Source organism: Alligator mississippiensis, chromosome 1 (assembly GCF_030867095.1).
Source record: "Alligator mississippiensis isolate rAllMis1 chromosome 1, rAllMis1, whole genome shotgun sequence".
NCBI lineage: Eukaryota > Metazoa > Chordata > Crocodylia > Alligatoridae > Alligator > Alligator mississippiensis.
The window spans coordinates 409,972,840-409,992,517 of NC_081824.1; the positions used below are offsets into that span (position 1 = coordinate 409,972,840).

At 45.9% G+C, this 19,678-nt stretch overlaps 1 protein-coding gene across 9 annotated transcripts in view; it reads right to left on the reverse strand.

The window, feature by feature from the left end:
• ENOX1 (ecto-NOX disulfide-thiol exchanger 1) overlaps nt 1–19,678 on the reverse strand; it is a 541,543-nt gene that overhangs the window by 475,360 nt on the left and 46,505 nt on the right. For 2 of the 9 annotated variants that reach the window (XM_059725449.1, XM_059725332.1), the window contains exon 2: nt 17,428–17,689. The exons of the other annotated variants lie outside the window; for them this stretch is intronic. The gene's annotated coding sequence lies outside the window, so the exon portion shown is untranslated. The remainder of the gene's footprint in view (nt 1–17,427; nt 17,690–19,678) is intronic. 9 annotated transcript variants of the gene reach the window in all.

Below are 19,678 nucleotides of genomic sequence, written 5' to 3' on the forward strand. Positions count from 1 at the left end.
AGGTCCGGGAGGGGAGAGGAGGAGAGGGGAGTTGGGAGTCCAAGAAGAGTGCTGGTTCCTTAAGGAGACGATCCTCCGAGCCCAAATGACCGTCCCAATGTTAAGTCAAGGGACATGGTCAAAGGGGGCAAGAGTGCTCAATACTAGAGCATATAAATGGGGCAAGAGTGCTCAAAAGCCCCCATGGCTCACCAAAGGCATTCAGGAATGTCTGAAAGCTAAAAAGGAGGCATACACCCGATGGAAGGAAGGGGTCATCACCAAGGAGGATTATACCTCCATTCCTTGAGACTGTAGGGGGGCTGTTAGGAAGGTTAAGGTGGAGACAGAACTGGGATTAGCGACCCAAATCAAAGATAACAAGAAGTCCTTTTTTAAATACATAGAGAGTAAAAAGGCGGCACCGGGTAACATGGGGCCCCTGCAGGACACGCTTGGAAATCTGGTGGTTGCACCAGATGATAAAGCTGACATCTTTAACAAAATATTTGCCTCCATTTTTCTGAGCAGGGACTGGGACATCCCCCCCATCAGGATTCTGGATGGACCCAGGAGAGGCACAGCCAGGCCCAGGGTCAATGAAGACCTAGTCAGGGAACTTCTGGAGAGACTGGACGTGTTCAAATCAGCAAGTCCAGATGATCTCCACCTCAGGATGCTGAGGGAATTGGCAGAGGTCATTGCGGGACCCCTGGCACAGCTTTACGAGCACTTGTGGTTCTCTGGGGAGGTGCCAGAGGACTGGAAAAGGGACAATTTGGTCCCCATTTTCAAAAAAGGGAGGAAAGAGGACCCAGGAAACTATAGGCCTGTTAGTCTTACCTCGGTCCTGGGGAAGCTCTTTGAGAAAATTATCCAGAAGCACATCTGCAAGGGGCCAGCAGGGGAGATTATGCTTAGGGGCAATCAACATGGGTTCATTAGGGGCAGGTCCTGTCAGACCAACCTGGGGGCCTTCTATGACCAGGTCACAAAATCCTTGGATGCAGGTGTCACGGTGGACGTAGTCTTTCTGGACTTTTGGAAGGCCTTTGACATAGTCTCTCACCCCATTCTCATTAAAAAAAAATTAGGCGACTGTGGTGTCAATGCCTACACAGGAAGATGGGTCACAAATTGGCTGGAAGGCTGCACCCAGAGAGTGGTGGTGGACAGGTCATTTTAGACCTGGAGGGAAGTGGGCAGTGGGGTTCCCCAGGGCTCAGTCCTCGGGCCCACGCTGTTCAATACCTTCATCAGCAATTTGGACGAGGGGGTGAAAAGCATCTTGTTCAAATTCACGGATGACACTAAGATGTGGGGAGAGGTGGGCATGCTAGAAGGGAGGGACAGGCTACAACTAGATCTGGACAGGGTACAAGGGTGGGCAGATGAGAACAGGATGAGCTTCAAAACTGACAAATGCAAGGTACTGTACTTAGGGAGGAAAAACCAGCAGCATACTTACAGGCTGGGGAACTCCCTTCTCATCAGCACAGAGGCAGAAAAGGATCTTGGAGCCACTATTGATTCCAAGATGAACATGGGCCGCCAATGTGAGAACGTGGTCAGGAAGGCCAACCGCACCTTTGCATGCATCCACAGATGCATCACGAGCAGGTCCAAGGAGGTGATCCTCCCCCTTTATGAGACATTGGTTAGGCCGCAGTTGGAGTACTGTGTCCAGTTCTAGGCGCTGCACTTCAGGAGGGATGTGGACAGCATTGAGAGTTTATGACCATTCGACCTAGTCGTCATCCCTTGGGGCGCTCTGGTGAACAAGGGATGACAACTAGGTCGAATGGTCATAAACTACTACAAGACCGTTTCAGGCTGGACATAAGGAAGAATTTCTTTACTGTCCGAGCCCCCAAGGTCTGGAACAGCCTGCCACCGGAGGTGGTTCAAGTGCCTACATTGAACACCTTCAAGAGCAAACTGGATGCTTATCTTGCTGGGATCCTATGACCCCAGCTGACTTCCTGCCCTTTGGGCAGGGGGCTGGACTCGATGATCTTCCGAGGTCCCTTCCAGCCCTAATGTCTATGAAATCTATGAGAGGGTCTAAAGGAGGGCTACTCGCATGATCGGGGGCAACAGGGCAAGTCCTATGAGGAGAGGCTACAGGACCTGAACCCGTAGCCTCTGCACAAGAGAAGGCTGAGAGGGGATCTGGTGGCTGTCCATAAACTTACCAGGGGGGACCAGCAGGGAACGGGAGAGACCCTGTTCCCTTGAGCACTATTAGGAGTAACTAGGAATAACGGCCATAAATTGACTGAGAGTAGGTTCAGGCTAGACATCAGGAAGCACTACTTCACGATCAGGGTGGCTAGGATCTGGAACCAACTTCCAAGGGAAGTGGTGCTCACTACCCTGGGGGTCTTCAAAAGGAGGCTAGATAATCACCTAACCGGGGTCACTTAACCCCAGCATTCTTTCCTGCCCATGGCAGGGGGTTGAACTTGATGACCTGCTCAGGTCCCAACCCTACCAACTATGAAACTATAAGGCTAACTTGATTGTTGATCTAAAATATACACACAAAAAAATCAACAATAAGTAAAAACATCTCATAATAGCACATTTACATTTATCTTGTGTATTTAGCTTAATTTGTGACCTAGCTGTCCCAGACAAAATCTTAGCTACTACAGTTTGTATCAGTAACACTTGAGATGGAGCAAGTTCTGTCTTAGCATCATTCCAGACAAACTTCTGATTCATACTTGAAATGCTTGATTTTTTATTTTTTTTTTTTTAAACACTGGTGTTGTATGATAGGTTTGAATCTCTCCATTGATGCAGATGATTTGATTAGTTTGTTCAAAGTTAAACTATCAATAAGTATTAAATCACTGAATTTTGGGACTATACAAGAGTTGGCATTGTAGTAACCTCTCCTGTCACTACTATGAAATACACTGATTTAAAGGATTTTTTTGTTGTTTGTTTTGGTAAATATCACTGGAACACGTATATTTATTCACTGAATAACAGGGTCTTAACAATCATTTTCATACGCGATTCTCACATGAGTAACTCTTAGTTTGCTCTTGCCTTTGGCTTCAAAAAGGTATTAATCCCTCTTACAAAATTATTACTTCCCAATCAGATTGCAGTCCTCTGACAGGACCAATATTGTTTCTTGACAATACACATGCCGTCCCCAGTTAGCCATCATTCCCTTAGTCCACAGCAACTTTTGAGATGTTTTTGTTTCAGTAGGTCTAATAGTCCTAAAGACCAGCTCCAAGTACACGTTTCTCAAGTTTCTGCAGGATTGATGTTTCTTCATTCATATTCCATCATATGAGATCTGAAACAAAACTTAGGAGCATTTCTACTTCATCATTCCATGCCTATGTGGAATTTACATAGCCACAGTACAATTTTGGCACTCATTCAGATATTACATTGTTCTCCCTTGTGCTGGAACAGGATCACCTGGGTACCTGTGTGGCTGCCTAAAGTAACATACCAGCAACAACAGTAAAAGAGAAGCCTCCCATGCCTTAGCCCTACTTAGGCTATGCACCTCTTATCCAGGGGGGATTTGAACCTGCATTGTTTGCTTTCTAGAAAAGTTCCCCAATCACCACACATTGCCCAAAGTACCATCCAGACCTTTTTTTGAGGCTGGCCCACTGGACAGCCCGGAGTAAAAGTTAGAGAACCCATGGGGAAGAAGTTATCCTACTGCTTTTATCCACTTCATCCAACAAACATTAAATGCAAGGTGCAGCAAAGCCTTTGAGGGCAAAAGCAGTGGCCAGAACTCAGGCAAGGGTGAAACCCCTTCTGCGAGAAAGAGGCTTAGAACCTGGGTCTCCAAACCCAGGGTAGGTGCTATAATTACTAGACTATTGATCTAAAATATGGGAAAGCTGTCCAACTCCTCCTACCATCAGTCACTAACCATGTTTTTTTCTCCATCTAAAGTTGTAGGGACTTGCACAGAATTACATATATACTCGGGCAATCTTATTCCACTCCAGAGCACACATGGCCACAGTCCAGTCTTCTGAACATGTTCGTAAAGCTAGCACAGAACAAATGTAGTTATGCAGGTAGAAAGCTCAAATCTGAACGAGTGCCAAAAGTTGCACATGAGCAGCTACATACACACCACTTAGGCACATAAAGATGAAGTGCGATTTGAAAATTAGGGAGATCTGCCTCTAATGTACACCCTTTTCTCCAGTAACATTCTCTCCAATAATGTACTCTCCCAGTTATGGACAACACCACTATCCTCAACTCTGATTTCTCCCCAAGTTCTTACAGCCAAATTTTGTCTAAGGCTCATAGATTATTTCTGCAAAACATCTCTAAGATATGACCTTTCATATCCACCCACACAGCTAAATCTCTCGGCCAAGCACTCATCGTGATCTTTTACTGCTGGCCCTGACAAATGTAGTCCTGACTGCCCAGATCAATTCAGAACACTGCTACAAAGATCTTTTTCCCAACCTATTAGTGTAACCATGTTACCCTTCTCTTTATATCCCACCCATGGTCTTTTTTTCACTGTCATGCCAAAGGGAAGTTACTTCACCTCACTTCCAAGGCCCTTCACAGCCAATCCTCATTTTACCTATCATCTCTCCTTCTGTACGGAGAAGTCAGCTCCTCTCATTAGTTCATGACGCCTGCTTGTTAAAATTTCAAGCAAACACCTTTATGTTTTTTCTCTGTGTAGGCTCTCATGCCTAGGAGAAAGGTCTCAAATATCTGCAAAGCTACATCATTATCCTTCGAACCTTTCTGAAAATATCCTTTGCTCCAATGCTTAAAAAAAAAGCTTGACAACAGATTACTAACGTGTTGACACTGCTGCCCAGTGCCGTCCATTTTTTCTGTGTCCTACCCCATCCATCTGTATCCATCTTTTGCCTTGTGCCTCAAACTTTAACTGTAAGCAATTTGTTTTGAGATAGTCTCTTTTGTGTTTTATTCATGGCCTACTGGAGTGGGATCCTGGCTCACATCTAGTACTTTTGAGCATTATGATAATATAAATATCCCCATAATAGTATATGCAGGTCATACATGACGGTAGTTGGCAGTACCCTCCACAACGGAAAGCAAGAAAGCAGCAGTAACATTTATATCACTAAGGAATTATCACAGGATAACATCAAATTAAGAGAGACTGCCATTGTTGTTACTGTTGCTGCCACCGTCAACTAAGAAGCTATAATCAGGGTTTTTTAATTTTATTTTTTGGTAAATATGAGTAAATAAGAGTACACCTCAGAAATTCAGATAGGTATTTTACAATTTACAAGTATACATATTCTAGTAGGTACCACACAGATACAGGTTTACATAAATTACATATGTACAGATGTCTACATGCCAAAAATCTCCAGAAAATAAAAACTAGTGAATAACACACAAACACATTTCTGCATTACATTTGTACCATTCCTTTTAAAAACACCAAACATATTCCAAAAATATGCATAAAATAGGAAGCAAGTTTCCTATTTCTAGAACCATTTCAGATGAATTCACCGGCAGCTCACTGACAGATTTCCAATGCTTAAACACTTCAAAAAGAAGCAGCGGAAAACCGGGGACAATAGTTTCATACACTATTAATTTAAAAACATTCTTGCCTGGATTAATTCTCATTAATTGTCGACTTGGCAGGTCTTTCTTAAACCATGTCGTTTATTGGCTGGTCAAGGACCTTACAAAGAACTAGTCTGTATCTCAGGATTGGAATTTTTTCTGCCTATAGATGATGAGAAGACAATACAATCTTTAACTTAACCTTGCCATCCCAGTTTTAACAATCCTATCTTATGCATGAGTATAGATGTAGAAAAGATCTCCTTTGCATGAGTATAGATGTAGAAAAGATCTCCTTTCACGGTCAAATTGCACTGAATGTGTCACAGCCCAAGCCCAGGTCACTAAACAGGGACAGCATACACTGCATTTAACTGTGAAAGGATATGCATGCAAAATAAAAAGACAGCATACATTTAATTGCCTGTGCTGGCTAAGTACATTTTTCAGTTTGCCTCATAAAACACAGTAAAAACAGCATGGAGCGACAACTGATATGAAAACAGTGAAAATAGGAGAAAGAACCTTATAAGTTTCTATTCTCTCCAGGTTATCATAACAAACCAAACTACCTAGCACAGAGCCCAAGCATTTGAAATGATAAACTAAATTCTACATTAAACGTCAATTGGGTTGCAAAGAATGTAAGTCATGTCCAATTTAACCTGCCTCTAACACCATACACATAAAGGATGCGACATTCTGAAATATTCACTGCACAATGCATTTCGATTAAAAAAATGCATGAACATATAAAACATTCAAATGTGTCTGACTGGACACATGTATCACGCAGCATTTACAGACCTACTAAAACAAGTAGAGCTTGTTTTATTCCTCTCCCTTTTGTTTGGAAGCTCTAGAGATGATCTGAAAACATATTTCTCTCCCACACAGCAGTGTTTCTCTCAGGGAAATTATTTTCTTTGTGTTAAGCACTTATTTTAGGTAGCAAATATGTAAGCCAGATTTACAACACAAAATAAATGGACATCAGTTTTATGTTTCCATAACGGACTAATATTTTTGAAGTAGCAAATTATGGTAGGGGAAAAGAAACAAAGGGTCAATTTATTCTTTAATTGAAATTCGGCAGTCTCAGACATACGTTTAACAAATGGCTATGCTGCACAGGGTAAATCCAGCTAAGGAGTAGTTAAATATTGGCAATCATGACATTTAAGACTGTCTAGGAAAAAGATGACAGTTGTGTGGATAAATGGTAGATACGTAGAACATCAAAAATACTTTTGTAATTCATAAAAAATATAAACCAATAGCCTACGCTACAGTATTCATCAAAGTGGAACAAACACTAAAATGGATATTCTTCAGTTTAGCATCTAAAGTATTTTCTTAAGGTAAAGGAAGAATAAAAACAGGACACCTGATTTCTGCTTAACAGCTGAAATCAAAACTATCAAAAATTAATAGGACAAAAGCATAGCTAGGCATTTTTAAAGCATCAGACCAGAGAAGAAGTCGACTTTAAAGTACTAAGAGTTTGACACAAATCCACAACAGCAAGCAAAGAGCAAATTCAGAGCTCAGGATGAAAATCATCCTGACATTCTGTCCTCAACTCATCTTCCTGGGCCAAAGGACTACAGGCACTTGGAAAAGGTAAGATCACACATTATTCTTTTATATACCATCATAATATATCCACCAAGATGACGACTAATTATCAGCCACAATTTTCAACTTTAATCCTGTGTCCTTAATTTTTGCATTTAGAGAGAGATGGTATTTAAAGTTAATTTAAAACATTAATTAAAAAATTGTAACTCCAACAGGTAGGTGTGGGGGGCTGTTAATAAATTTGATCAAATTTACAACAGATACATGCTAAGGTCCCCGGCAGATGTTACACTTAAGGCACAGCCTGTTAATCGGGACATAAATAGTAATCTGGCCACATGTTCAGGGAATTAACGGCACCACAAAAAGGGAAACCAGCCACAAAAATATTACAAAAAATGTGTAATGATTTTATGGATTGTTTCCATTATGATTTAAACTGAATATGTAGCAGAGCAAGGTCTGCAATAGGGTCTCCAACTGGCCCCCAGTGTAGTCCCCACCAGCTGACAATCCACTGACTGTCAGCTGGCCCTGGGATCACACCGGGGCTCAAGATGGCCCTGGTGTGGTCCCTACCAAATGACAATCTGCTAATCATTGGCCAGCTCTAGGGATCACACTGCCGCCAGTTTGAGCCCTAGTGCGATTCCAGAGTCAGCTGAAAATCAGTACATAGATGGTCACCCAGTTTTCAACTTTCAACTTGCCTGTGCAGGGGATCTTGGGATCAGGATCCTGGGTTCCCACTGCACTGATAAATACAGCACAATTGGGATCTGACCCAAACCCCAAAATCACCATGCATAAAGGCAGTGCAATTGTGTGATGGGATCTGATCCCTAATCCCAACCTTTAAGAACTTCTGTTAGCAGCTAGGGAGAAAGAAAAAATAAATATTGGAGACTTCTGTAATGTATGGACATGATTCTATTGATGACAAATTACACCAAGAATTATCACTAATATCCTATAGCGCTTTTTTCCCTCTATTTTGACCACAGCAGTATTTCTGTACTCAATACCATTTTTACACAAAGATACAGAAAGTCTGATCTGCGGTTGACTCTTAGCCAAGACTAAGAGAGAGATCATTGTCTGAAATTTGAGGAAATAATCTGGAGGAAGAGAAATTGTCACTCATACCTACTTTGACCCCAAACTCCTAGCTAGCAACCCACAGGGGAAGTCGGGTTGTCAGGTTGTTCCTCTCAAGGTTGTTGATACAAGCACATCTCCAGGGCATGGTTAAAACTGTTCATCACTGCTTGAGCAGCTTCCCTGGTATACCATTAGATGAGAAGGTCATCCAGAAAAATAGCTGTGTGCTAGCAGCATGGGTAAAAGTGGATGATAATACTTAAAAGACCTACGTGAACCTTCTCTGGGTAGCGGGCAAACTGAAAAGAAACACTCTTACTGGTAATGTTTCAGAACATGGCCCCGATCCAGCAACATAAAGCACACGGACAAACCATGTGGAATTTAGGCAGGCGCTTAAGTGCTCTCCTGGACAGAGTCCCGAATTATGCCTTGGAGAAGTGGGTGGCAAAGACCAGATCCTAGTGATGCACCTTAGAAGAGAAAGATTTAAGAGGTCCCCCCTCATGTATTTATTTGGTGGCTTTCAGGAAAAAAGTTATTCCAGTTCACTGACCTTACCAGTTATTTTCCATGAAGCAACAACGACACTTTAATACTGGGGATTGTGCTAAAGTTTTGAGAGGTATAAAATTGTATAACTTTTGAAAAGAATAAAATATGAACCATCCACAGCCTATGCTTCTGACTTTACTCTTTTGATCCAAACAACAGAAAGTCTTAGATTATCTCTCAATAACAGCATGGAAATATTTTCCTAAGTGTGGAACTATTTCTCCTTATTCCTGCTGCAGGTAAGGGCAAGATAAACTTCACGGTGACAGAATGTACCCAGCATACTTAAAAGCCATGATTTGTTTGGGTGGAGACAGGAAATAATTTTCCTCTGGCTCCTCACATCTGATTTTTGGATTCCAGCACTAAGACCTGGAGATTTTATGGTTTTTGCACACAAACTGCTGCAGAACAAATACTCCAAAATAACTGTGTCCACACAACCAGTTTTTAATCTGCTTTCTTTGGAATCAGCGTCTACGTACAATACTGCCTCCTGAAAGAAGCACTCTATGGGCACGTCCAACACGTGCAATTAATTTGAAGCAATAAACTCCAACACTCATCGCACCAATTTATTGCTCCCAGGCACACTGTTTGAACGTGTGCCCAGAACCACAGCATCTTGAGCTGGGTCAGAGCGGGGGGTGGGGGCAGACGGGCGGTCAGTCTGCCAGCCTGAGACTGCTCTGACCCAGCTCAACATGCTGCGGGGGGACTGGCTGGGACATTAGGGTGCTTCAGTGTGGAGCTAGCCAGCAGGCAGCCCCCGCATTGAAGAACCCTCATGCCCCAGCCAGCCACATCAGTGTCTACATGTGCATTGCTACGGAGTAAAAACCTCCGCAGCAGGATAGTACTTGTATTTAAAAGTACTATCCTGCTGAGGAGTTTATTATTTCACTGCAACCTAATAGGTTCGCATGTGTAGATGATGAGAGGTTTACTGCAGAGCTAATTAGGCAGCTCTGCAGTAAATGTTTTGTGTAGACACACCCTGTATTTTAGAGCCTCGTACTTTCTCCTGCTGCTGGGTTCTATACATTCTGGGAATTTTTCCCTTCAAAGCACAATTTAGGATACTCACCCAGCAATTATTTGACCTCTGGAACATGAGATCAAATGAGCAAGTCCCCGTGTTTCTTCTACTGATTTATCTGGCAGGGGTTGGGGGTTTTTGGGGGGGGGGGGTTTTTGCAAGGCAGCGCCATTTTCAAACTTCTGTCAGCCAGCATGGAGGGAACACTGCTGTGCGTAACAGTCTTGACAGTCATTAATGCATGAGGTTGCTTCATATGTAGGTGCAATCACACAGTCGGGTAGCTTTGGCAGCCAGCCACCATGCTGCAGAACCCATCTGGACACAGGAGGAGGGGGAAGCAGGGAGGGTGAGATGAAACTGAGCAACTACTTATAGATGAGCCTTTCCTCTTAACAGCTTCACTCAGCAGATTGCCATCTCTGGGCTCAGGAAACTAGCACTGATTGGCAGGAAAGGACAGTGCTGTGACTGGAATGATCAGCAATGGCAGCAGAATTTCAGGGAGGCAAAGGCCACTTTCCCAGAGATCTATTTAGTGATCATGTCTGAGGCTGTGGCAGAGGAACACCGACAAGGAAGTTCCCCCTTGACATGGAGAAACATGTGTCCATTGCAACATGGAAGCCTGCCACTACAGCACCCCAGATTACTACCTGTCAGTAGCTAACATGTTTGGGGTTGGTAGATCAACTTGTCAGGGCTATCATGGAGGTAAGCTCTGCTATTAAAAAAAAGGGGGGAGGGGGGAGATGCATTGGAGACAATGCACAGGAGGTTACTCATAATTTTGAACAGTGGAGGACCCTGAATTGTACTGAGGATCTGATATGCCATGTATGTATTCTCCATCCTTAATATTAGAACAGAAGGAGATAGCTCTCCCTGGTGGTCTTCTCCATGGCACAGCTGCTATTATTATTCTTTGGGGGTGATACTAATGTTTTTCAAAACTCACACATTTCTTTTTTTGCTCCCAAGAGTACCATTGATATTAACGCCATCAGGATTAGCTTACCATTCAGGGACCTAAGTTTACCCTCTTCTCCCTGGCTTACAAAGTCTTTTAGTGGTCATTTGAGTAAAAGAAAGGACTTGTTCAGTTTTACCACATGTAGCTACAGAATGAGATTGAAATGTGTTTGGAAGTCTGAAAGGTAAATAGCACTGAGTAATTGTGAGACTAGAAGCAGCTAAACAATACCTGCCTCCTTGTTGTATTTTGCACGGCCACCTGTAAAAAAAAATATAGGAAGCCTCACCAGAAGGGTCGGAGACAAAGGTGCAGATACTTTCAGAACATTGTGCACAGCCATAGTTGTCAGAGCAAACAAGCAGTCTGTGGGCTGAAAGCAATGAAATAAGAAGTTTGCATGAATCTGGTAAGGCAAAAACTGAACCCTGCAGTTACTGGGAAAAACCACAGAATTTAATAGATGCCAAGAGTCTGATTACAGTTAGCTGAGGTATATCTGTACCACAGCACTCCTGAGAACACTACAAAAAGAAGCATACCTTGCCCATCCGCTCCCTCTCCTATTTCACACACACCAACACCAGAAATACCACATTTACTGAAATATAAGACAAAGTGTGCTTCCCCCCCAACTGGCATGGGGAAAAAGGCTCTTGTCTTATAACCACATACAAGGAAATCTCGCTAAATACATTGTCTATCATGAGCTCAGAAGATTAGTAAGTGAGGTACCGAGGAACAGGAACACTGGTGACATGGGAGTACAGGAAGGGTGGTTGTTTCTCAAGGAAACGATCCTTAGGGCACCAAAGAGGACTATCCCACTGCACATCAAGGGGGGTAAAGGGGCCAAGAAACCCTCTTGGCTGAACAGGGAAATCCAAGAAAGGATTAGGGGTGAAAAAAAAAAGGCATACAAACTGTGGAAGCAGGGGATAGCCACCGAAAAGGAATATACCTACTTGGCTCGTACTTGCAGGGAGTCCGTTAGGAAGGCCAAAGCATCAATGGAACTCAGGCTGGCAACAAAAATTACAGAAAACAAAAAGTCCTTCTTTAGGTAGATAGGAAGCAAAAACAAGGTGCATGGCAACACAGGACCCCCACAGGACCCCCACAGGACAGACCAGGGCATTTGGTGACAGATAGGAGGAACAAAGCTGAGCTCTTGAATGAGTTTTTTGCATCTGTATTCCTGAACATGGATAAGGACATCTCTCCTATTCGGACTATAGACAGGCACAAGGGGGACATCAGGTAAGGTCCTATGAGAAGAAATTGAGGGACCTGGACCTCTTCAGCCTCCACAAGAGAAGGCTGAGAGGTGATCTTGTGGCTGCCTATAAATTCATTGGCAGGGGGTGGGAGGAGCAAGGAATAGAAGATATTGTTTACCAGAGTGCCCCTTGAGGTAACTAGAAACATTGTCCACAAACTGACAGAGAGATATCAGGAAGAACTTCTTTACGGTAAGGGTGACCAGAATCTGGAATGGGCTTCCAAGGGAGGTGGTGTTCTCTACCTTGGAGGTCTTTAAGAGGAGACTAGACAAGCACCTAGCTGGGGTCATCTGACCCCAGCGCTCTTTCCTGCCTAGGGCAGGGGGTCACATTCAATGATCTACTGAGGTCCCTTCTGACCCTAGAAATCTATGAAATTAAATTTCTCCCAGAAGCAACATGTGCTCAGCAATAGAAACTAAGTATGAAGTTGGTTAAATGCAACCAGCACTGAGCATGACTATAAAACACACAGTCCATGTTGGGTTAACATGCTGATGGAAACCATTTTTTTTTTGGCTCTTAAAAAAAAAAAAAGAGCAGGTGTCCCCTCTAGAAGGAACTGGCACCAGGCCTGGAGGTACTGCAATACCAGCCTGGCACCCTCCCCTTGGTGCTCCTTTCCTCCAAGAATTTGTCCAATCCATTTTTGAATATGACTAACCTGTCAGCTTCCACAACATCTGAGCTAGGGGCAGAAGTTACACATAAACTGGTTTAAGCAATCAGAAACTGGTTTAAACCTGTAATAGAACACAAGGTCAGTGCACATAAACCAGTTTCAAAATGGCTGAAACTGGTTTAAGATCAACCTGGCTGAATACAGTAGCAGACTTCACTGATCTGGGTCAAACCAGTTTATGAAACTTCTGTTCCAGACCCCTTTCTGGTTCAAGTTAAATCACAGTCCCCCAGCATCCCAGCATGCTTTGCAGCCCTGGGCTGGGCTGTGCTGTGCTCTCTGCTCCAAAGAGCAGGGCTGGCCCCACCCCTCTGCTCCCTAGCTGGAGCGGTGAGGGCTGACTGACAAGGGTGTGGGGGGGGGCAAGCCTAGTTAGGGATTCAGTCCAGTCTGCACCAAGGGGACTAAACACCCCCCAGGCAAACCCCAGCTGGGGTCTAGGGCCAGGGAGGGAGGTTAAACACCTCTTGCCCTGCTCAAACTTACTGCTGGCTGCAACTGTGGACTACAAATACCAGAGACACCTGGAAGCAGGAAGAGGAAGTTATGAGCAACTAAACTGCAAAGACTGCAAAGACTGAATCGATTCAGCCTCAGGCTCTTTGACTGTCTGTAACTAGCCCTGGTGGCAATGAGTTCCACACTTTAATTACACGCTGTGTAAAACAGAACTTCCCCTTGTTAGTTTTAAAATTACTACCTACTAGTTTCATTTTGTAACCCCTAGTTCTTGTATTGTGAGAGATAGTAAATAATGAATCCCTATTTACTTTCTCTTTGGCACTTAGTATTTTGTAAACCCTTATGTCCATCCTCCTCAAATGTCTTTTTCTAAACTCAATAGGCCAAGCCTTTTTAGTCTTTCCTTATACGGAAGCACCTCCATATAAGGAACTGGCACCATCTTTGCTCCCCTTATCTGTAAATTCTCTAGTGCTTCTACATCCTTTTTGAGGTGTGAGGACATTATTCAAGGTGTGGATGCACCATGAATTTATAAAAGGGGCATAACTATATTTCAGTTTCGTTTACAATTCACTTCTTAATCCCCAACATTTTGTTTGCCTTTTTACAGCTGCTGAGCACTGAGCTGATTTTAGCAAACTGTCTACAATGACTCCCAGAACTTTCCTTTGTGGCAACAATTAATGTAGAGCCCATCATAGTGTAGGTATAGTTTGGGGTTATTTTTGCTCAGGTGCATCACTTTACACTTATCTACACTGAATTTCATCTGCCATTTAGTTGTCCATTTGCTCAATAACACCAGTGGTTTGTTAAATCACTGCACCAAACATCTGGTATTGTACATTTTGGGAAAGAAAAGATGAAGTCAACCCAAAGGAAACAAACATTCAAGAAGTTGGAAAGCAGGGGTTGGGATTGGTTATGGTATGCCTGGGGCCCTGGTATCTTTAAGTTTTTGCAGAAATAAGTAGTGCCAAGCTGATAAGGGTGTAAAAGTTGAAGAAGGTTCTTAATTTATATCTGTCCAAAACAGCAGTAACTATCAAGCACCAGGAACAAATATTTGTTCAACCAGCTCTACAACTGTACAGTAATAGAGATAATAATACTCTCACAAAAGCTTAGTTCCCATTACAACCAGGCTGTTTGGCTGCTTGGCTTTCAGGAGCTGTCTGTTTCTTTGTTTCCTTCCTTGGACTCTTGAGGGAAAAAAATCCTCTCTTTCTAAAGGCATCTCCTGTTAGAGGAGTTTCAGGGACTACAGTATCTTTGATGCCCTCAGTAAGGTCCACATCATACTGAGGTTTAGCAGTGGCCACCCTGGCAAAAGTTCTATCCAGCCATGCAAAGACAATTATGCCACTGCCAAGTCTTGTGTCAGTACTTTTTTTTTTTTTTTTTTTTAATTCTGTCAAAGCAATTTCCTTTTGCTCCAGCATTGAACGGTGTCCTGGGAGCAGCACTGAGTAGTATCCTAAGACAGATGCCTGCTTATCCTCACATTAAAGTGACTGCTACAAAGGAAATTTCCTGCCCAGCAACTGAAAGGAAATGCAGGACCTCTGCTTAGTTCCATGTACATACACAAGACCTGGCTGCTTTGACACTGCTAGAATACTAATTCAAGTAAATGATTCCAGGCAGGCTTAACTGCAAATGTAGCATTGCTGCCAGTATCTGAATGAGGAGATGATATCTAGTCAACTCAACCCCAGAGAAGTAAAGAGCTAACAAGTAAACAGCAGGTAATTCCTAGTGAGCGTGTCTACATGTGCAATTAATGAGACTGAATAAACTCTGGAGCAATCTGCGTCAGAGTAAACTACTCCTGGGTGCAGCATCTACACGTGCACCCGGGTTAGCAGCAACCAGGGTTTAAACCAGGGAGCAGTTCAGACCAGGGCTGCTTCTGCCCCCTACAGCAGCCAGCAGGAGGTCCAGGCTCTGGCCACAGCTGCCTAAGTGCCAACCCCAATCTTTAAAAGGCTGCCCTGCACTTTGTTCCCTGGCCACACATTTCTCTGGCCCTGAGCAATCGGCAGCCCACTGACACAGCCTTCCAGGATGCAGTCCCAAGAGCCTGTGCCCAGCATGCCACGGACGCTTCTTACCCTCCTCCCAGCAGCGGAAGCCAACACCATGGCCTTCTACTCACCACCACACTAGCCATTCTCCAGAACCAAAATGATGGCCACCTGACCCCTGATGGCTCTCAACTCTGTCCTCCCCACCCTGTCCCTGGCCCAGCCCGTGGTCCAACACACCCGCCAACCTGGACTACCTGCCATTAGCTTACCTCCTAGACCCTGGCAGCAATGCTGAAAATGGCCACATGGTTGCCAATGGAGCTGGCATCCACAAGCTCATGGTGCCCTGGCCCTGCTACTTCTGGGCCTCCCCACCAGCCAGGACTGGTGGCACCACATCATCCTGCACACCTGAGACAATGACCAGTAGCTTGGCTCTTTCCATGTGACCTGGCCTACATTCCATTAGCTAGTCCAGCATCTCAGCCCAAACCTGGAGCACTAGCCCACCAACATGTGCCAATGACACCCCGCAGAGATCCACGTGGCCATCACCATGCTGAAGCTCTCCATGCCTGCCAGCCTGTACAACATCTCCTACCTGTTTGGGATGGCCAAAGCAACCACCAGGGAGGCTATCCTTGATGTCTATGGTGCCTTCCAGTACATGCTGGCCAACACCATGGTCTGGGTTACTGAACCCCTTTGCAATGATGGTAGGCTTCTGAGCACTCTGCTTCCCCCAGGGCACTGGAGCCCTTGATGGGACACACATCCCCGTCACCTGTCCTCCCCATGTGGACTGCCCCTACTACACTGCCCTTTCTACTGCATCATGCTGCAGGCTGTGTTGGACCACCAGGGGGCCTTCATGAACATCTACGTCAGCTGCACTGGCAGCACGACCGATGCCCAGATTTTCCGGAACTCCACCCTGGCAGCCCTGGTGGAGAGTGGCCGCTTCGCACCAACAGTTCCAGACCTGCAGCTGGGTGATGTGACCATCCTGCCCCATCTCATTTGGAACTCCATGTACCCACCGCTGCTGTGGCTCATGCATCCCTACACTGGCCACCTCAACCAAAGCCACGTGCGCTTCAACTGGTACCTGGCCCAGAGCTCCTTCAGGAGCCTCAAGGGATGCTGGTGCACCTTCACAGCCCACCTCAAGTTCACCGAGCCATCATCACAGCCTGCACACTGCACAACATCTGTAAGGCCCGGGGAGAACTCTTCTACGAGACCTGGGTGGAGGAAGCATGACAAGGGCTTTTGGCAGCAGGAGTGCGAGTTGTGGTGCCAGTGCAGATGGGCCAGCTCCCCTGAAGACCTGGGTGAGCCACGCACCCAGCAGTGGCAGCCAGGACACGGTGTCCACAATGTGGTCACAGACCACCTCCTCCACCAACCCCCACAGTAGGGTGCCTAGGCAACTGCCTACACACCAAGTCCACAGTGCAACCCCAACAACATGCACACTGCAGACAGTTGTCAAACTCTAAACTTTATTTCCCTCCCCAGAACAACAGATGCCCCCTACCCTCCCAACAACAGATACCCCTCTCACTATCCCCAACACACCCCACCAATAAAGCACCCTCATCCCCATGAAACTACATACGGTGTTTATTGACAAGCGTCAGGGGAGGAACAGTGGGAAGGAGGAACTTACGGCGTAGGGCCTGGAGGGAACTGCCTAGCACCCTGCCCTTCATGGACACTATCTTGGGTCTAGATGCTGTGACAAGGCCGGCAAGCCAGGGGCTGGCCCAGGACCAGGTTGGGCACTGTCCAGTCCATTCAGTCCACTCCCCTTCCTCCTCCATGGGGCTGGGGCCAGCAGACCCCATATAGGGAGCTAGTCCCACCATGGGCACCTCCTACTCAGAGGCCACATGAAGCCGGGGCAGGTGGTGGACAGTGGGTGACCAAGGCGCTGGGGGGCTAGGATCTGGAGCAGGGCTGGGGGCCCTGCCTACTGCAGGTGGCACAGCACCTTCTGCCATGCCCACTGGGGAGCCTGCAGCAGGCCCACAGGTGGCTGCCAGGGGAAGGCCAGGGCCTGGATGCCAGGCATGGCAACACACTGCCAGGGCCGGCACCGTACTAAGAACACACTAATTCTCCTCACTGATGGCTGCTGCCCAGCACACTACCTTATACTGCTACTCCTGTGTCTCGACCAGCCTCTGCAAGAGGGCGAGGTATACCCTGCGGTCCTGTGGTCCACCTAGTCCATCTCACAGAGCTCTCAGCACCAGGTCCAACTCTCTTCCCTCAAGGAAGACTGTCTGATCCTGACTCTGGCACTAATAGAGTCGGTGCATGTGAGGAACACACTTGCAGAGGCTGAAGTCATCCTTGGGGGCCCATCTCCTGTACTGCCAGGTGGTTCTGCCCTGCATCCAGCAGCTGGTTCTGCAGAGCAAGGACAGAGAGGGGCATTGTGAGAGTTTGCAAAATCTCAAAGATAACCCACACTGTCCATAGGAGTTGTGTGTTACCCACCCTCGGTTTAGGGGTCATGCACAGACAGGCACCCAGGGGCCATGGTAAGTTGCCCAGGCAGCCCCTTCAATGGGTGGCCACCAGAACAGCCTTTCCTCCCTGATTCCAGAGTGGGAACGGGGAAGCCACTTGCCACAGGCAGCCTGCCAACCAGGCTGAGCCATGGCTGGCCCCTCCCAGCAGCTGCCACAGTGGCTCCAAAGTAATTCTTCCCGCCTCCATCCCTCCACAACTTCTGCTCCCTATAGGCTAGACACTTTGCTCCCATGCTGCCAGGCCTGTGGCATCCTTGTTCTGGGTCATGGGCTCCTGGCCAGCTGGGATGCAGACTTGGCAATGGCCCTCTCCTCTCCCCTCCCCCAGACAGGCTTCTCTGGAGACGCACCCCAGGCCAGGGGCCCCACTGCACACAGGATGCCCCAAGCTTGCCCCTGGTCAGAATTGCCCAGGCACACTGCAACAAGTTATTTGAGCACTCTGAGGGCTGCCCAATCCACTATGCCCTGCTGCTGCTGATTGCAATGGTTCTCGCAAAGGGGCAACTGAGAACCTGGCACAGGGTCCTGAGCTTCGATGGTGCCCCAAGACAAGTCCAAACTTCCCCTTAACGTGTGCCACCTAGAGGGGTACCTCTGCCTACCCCTGCAGCCAAGGAGATTGCTGCTGCTATCAATGAGTTTCTCCACATGTGACAGGCTACTGGCTGCCTAGCTGGGATACAGGTACATGCTCAAAAAAATTCTGAACTGCCTCCCTGCATGTTTGGGGGAGGGAAACTCTGGCAGATGGAGTGGGGTGGGGGAGCTCAGCCATGCAGGACAAGGAGGGAAGGGAAGGGCCCCCAACCTCCCATGAGGGGCCCGTAGCTCCAGGCATGCAGCCTGGGGATGGGTTGGTGAGCTGGCACGGGCACAGGTGGCTGTGGTGTCTCCTCCCCCCCACCCCTCCTCCCTGTGTGCAGCTTACTGGGCAGGTGTGGTAGCCACTTCCAGTGGTTGGATAATATCCCCTAGCCATAGAGATCAGGTCCAGCTGGCCAATGTGTCCCAGGGTGCCTAAGTGCAGCACTTGGCCACTCAGGCAATGGCCCCCTACAGCGACAAGCTGGAGCTGGTGTCAGCAGGGCACATCCCCTGTGATGCAATGCCATATGGGACAGAGGTGGGAAAACTCAAGTTTGTCCAGTAGGACTAAGCTAATGCAGATGCTTGCATAAAAACCTTATTTTATAGTCATCCAGAAATTAATTCAATCTGTTCTCAAACTGGATTAACCAATTCACAAGAAGTGCTTATGAATGTAGGGCACTTTAATTCAAAACACAGACACACACACATTTAGACAAGCTGTATTAGGGGAGAAGGGAATTCCAAATTAAAGTACGTGAATAAAAGAGTCTACTGAAACTTATTTAATTAGCAGGGGTTGGTTTTTCACCCAAACTTCTTAAGGGTTTGCTTCAATAAGGAGACTCAATTAATTGTGGATTAAGAAACATTTCTTAGCTTTTCCAGGATACCCATTCCACTGGTGGCCTAGCCCCTTGCAAAACTATAAAGTGAATACTATCTGCTATCCTCCAAAATAGCAGAGACCAAATCTGTACACAGGCATAATTGTTAAAAGGCTAGATCAAAAAATAGTGCTAGCATTTTGCTATAAATGCAGCACAAATCTTCTGTTCTTATCTTTTCCATTTGTCCTGGATGAAAGTTTCACATTCATGGGCCAGTTTCTAATAGAACCGTATTGCCTGTATATTAAAGTTTCAATACGAGCTTGACTGTCCCACTTTTTAAAGTGAAATACACCAGTGATGATGAATAATGATCATGCAAAGTGATCCCATAGTCCAGAAAGAATCGAAAGGTAAAACCCTAAGCAAAATGTATTTGGAAA